We start from the raw sequence: 3,832 nt of genomic DNA on the forward strand, positions 1-3,832 counted from the left end.
GTCCAAAGTCTCCAGAAGAGAATAAACTGTCCACAGTGTTCATAAAGGCGAGCGTATCAGAGAGGGAATAGATGGAAAACAGGTGGGGCCACCTCCATCGAGCAGAAACCGGCAGGGCGAACATGATGGTCATGGGGCCTAATAGTGGCTCAAGCCAGGGGGGGAGGGTTGTCCGAGGCAACACAGTAACCACTCCCTCAGCCTCTCACCCCTCTTTATCCCCCCCCAGGCCTTCCAACACCCTTTCTATGCCCAGTCTTATCCTCCCATGGTGTTTATAAAGGAGGCCTCACCATAAGGAACTAAATTTTGGGAGTTACCCCAAGGCCCTATGGCGGCCCGGAACTCCCAGGGTCTAAAATTTCAATGATGGAGGCTCCCACCTCATAGTGCTCTTCCTCGGCTATTAACACACGACTCCAGCCATCCCATCAGCTAGCTGCTGCAACGGCGTCGGCGTCGGCATCACCGTGGACATCACCAACAGCCACATCTTCGATAGTCCTCGCTTCGTTTGACGCCCACCTACTTCCACCCGGCGTCCACAGTGCCACTGTTCTGATGCGGGGGGATGCAGCCCACGACGACGCCAGTGCCTCCACCGCAGCCGCCGCCCCAGCCATCGTACCGGTGGGCATCTTGTCATGAAAGCCTCCCGTTTCGCTGCCTCACCGCCAGCGCCACCACCCATAGGCCGCGGATGCCACCCTTCTCACGGCGACTGCGGAACAGCTATCTCTTCGAGAGTCGGTGCCCCGCTGTTACCGGCACATTAGAGAGCGCAAAAGCTCTCAACCAACTGGCCACAGGCATCGCTTGCTGAGCAGGGGGTCCTAGATGGTTAAAAAATGACCCCCGGAGTCCCTCAAAAGCCAAAATACCCCATCTCTACCACAGCGAGCTAAAGCCGGACTGCCATCTTGGGCATGCGCAGAAGATTTTCCCAAATCTTAAAAGTCTTAAAGTCTTAAAAGTCAAATATTAAAAGCACAAAATATATAAAATTTAAGAGAAACAAGGAATGTTAAAATTTAATTAATAGAGGGGGATTTTTCAGGGCACTAACCAGCCCCACAGCTGCATATTTCTTTGTTTGCCTCAAGCAAGGTCGCAGAACCATATTTGTACTTTTTACAAAAGGCCAAGAGAGCAGGGAGGCCACTTCAGGTCTGGGGAAATGTCCCACAGGATCGGGGTATCAGTAGAGAAGGCTCCTTTTCTGGACCCCACCAGTTGGAATTATTTGGCCAAATGGGTCTGCAACTTATCTTTCCTGCCTGGGATGGGCTGATGTAAAAGGATGAAGACAGTTCTTTAGGTAACCAGGCCCCATGCCATGCAGGGCTTTAAAAGTCATAATCAACACCTGATTGAATTGGATCTGGAAGCAGATTAGCACCCAATGCAGCTCACGCAGAAGAGGATTACATGTACCAAAGTTTCCTGTGTAGTTGTATTCTGTACCAGCTGAAGCTTCCGGATACTTTTTAAGAACAGCCCCACATAGAATGCATTGTGATAGTCCAAACAGGAGATGGCTAGGGCACAAATGACTAAATAGACAGCCTCCCTATTCAGGAAACGGTGCAACTAGTGCACAACATTAATTGAGAAAATGAGCCCTCCTAGTCACAACTGCCACCCGCTCTTCAAGTAGGAGTCATGATTCTAAGAAGACCCCCAGAATACCCGCTGGGTTTGTCTGGGTTGGTGCAGCTCTATCCAAGACTAAAGATGATAAGCTCCCGGATGCAGAGGTATGCCCTACCACTTCGTCTTACCAGAGTTCAGTCTGTTGTTCTCCACCTAGGCCAGTGATGGTTAACCTTTTTGCCATCACGTGCCAGGAGAGGGGGGGCGGGGGAGGGTCACGCGCACACGTGCCCACACACATGCATGCACAAACCCCCCCCGCTCCTGGCACATGATGGCCTGGTAGGCCCGTTTTTCTTCCTTACCTGGTTCCAGATCCTCTCTATTTATCTGGGAAGGGCGAAAACAGCCTTTCTCACTCTCTTGGAGGCCCTCCAAAGTCCTGAAACGGTCCATTTCCCAATGCCTGGTGGGACAGGAAGTGACATTTTTTGCTGTCCCCAGCCTCCAGAGCCTCTCTAGGAGTCCTAGGAGTCTCTGGAGGCTGGGGACAGCAAAAAAAAGTCACTTCCTGTCCCATCGGGACTCAGGAAATGGGCCCTTTCAGCCTCCGTAGGGCCTCCAAGGGAGTGGGAAAGGCTTTTTTTGCCCTTCCCAGATAGAGAAGACTGGAGACAGGTAAGAAAGAAAAATGGGCCTTCCCCAACCCCCCAGCCTTCCAGAGGCAGGAAACAGCCTGTTTCCCTATTTTTGGTGGGCCCAGAAGGCCCGAAAATCAGCTGGCCGGTGCGCGCATGCGTCCAAGAGCTGAGCTGGCATGCCCACTAATATGGCTCCGTGTGCCACCTGTGGCACGTGTGCCATAGATTCGCCATCACGAACCTAGGCCCTCACATCCACAAAAACCCAATTGGGTCCATCAGTCGCAAAGGAATGTGATCCAATGTGTCCACCCTCCTTGTGTGTGTGTAAGTTTGTGTATGTGTGTGTAGCACAAGAGAACATCAAAGTCACAGAGGTGTGATCTGACCATGACAGAGGAGCTAAGAAAAGCTCTTTCAGATGACATTGCCATTGCTCCAAAAGGAAAACCAAGTCCAGAGTGAGGCCACTTTCTGAGTTGGGATGATCTGGGAGAGACCCATGAAGGCCATGAATTCCTAAGTCCTTTGGAAGTCTGAACTAGGGATGGCAAGTTGAAATCTCCAAAAATCATGAATTTGGGAAACTCCGCAGCCAATCCTGAGATAACCTTCAGCGGTTCAGGCAGGGAACCTTGCTATGCAACCCTAACTCTAACCCTATCCCTCCTGTAATTGTGTACCACACCAATTTGAGGTTGGAACCTCCTTTTGTATTGGGTATTTTTTGGCATACTTTCTTTGTTTTTTCCCTTCCCAGTGACTGTTTCTTTCCTCAATTCTTTACAGATAGTAATAGCACTTAGACTTATATACTACTTCACAGTGCTTTACAGACCTCTCTAAGCAGTTTACAGTGTCAGCATTGTCAGGGTTCCAAGTAACACCCCCAACAAAAGAAGACTTGGAGGCTAGTGATTCCTCAAAGTTCCATTTTATTAGAGGTGTCATATTGGCACATCTGGGAAAACCCGAATCTGAGAGTTCCGGGTTTTCCCCACCCAAAAGAAAGTAAAAGATCCAGCCCCTGCACCCACCAGACCATCACATGGCCCAATCATTTCATCATCCCAACTGGCAACAACCCGCAGTCACTCCCATCCAGGTGCAGGCAGAGTGTCCTTGACTCCCAGAGAAAGGAATGTTGTTACGGCTAATTCTCCACTGACTCCTTGAAATCCCCCCTCCCGTTTTCCCAGCATTCAATGTGGCAGCCCTGAAGCTCTATAGAAAAAGATGGCTTCCAGGGTTGACAAGCATATTGCTCCCAACAATCTGAGTCCTCATTTTACTGACCTCGGAAGGATGGAAGACTGAGTCAACCTTGAGCCTAGTGAAATTCGATCCGCCAAACTGCAGGCAGCCGGCAATCAAGTAAAGTAGTCTACAGTACTGCATTCTAACCACTGCACCACCACGGCTCATAAGTATAGATTCCAATTTTTAAAATGTTACAAATATAGGCATTGCAAATAGATTTTGTAGAAGTGGTTCACATGCCATTCTTTAAAAGTACATTAAATGTCCACATTTTTGTTTATGAAGAAAAAGCAGAATTATTTTTAGGAAAGAAAATATGAAAAGAAAGAAACGGAGGA

General features: G+C 49.2%; 1 protein-coding gene across 2 annotated transcripts in view; it reads left to right on the forward strand.

Annotated features, from left to right (window-relative positions):
- LOC148114106 (uncharacterized) overlaps positions 1–3,832 on the forward strand; it is a 69,404-nt gene that overhangs the window by 12,869 nt on the left and 52,703 nt on the right. The window lies entirely within an intron of this gene.

The sequence above is a fragment of the Pantherophis guttatus genome, chromosome 4, assembly GCF_059756535.1.
Source record: "Pantherophis guttatus breed Tessera chromosome 4, ASM5975653v1, whole genome shotgun sequence".
Classification (NCBI taxonomy): Eukaryota; Metazoa; Chordata; class Lepidosauria; order Squamata; family Colubridae; genus Pantherophis; species Pantherophis guttatus.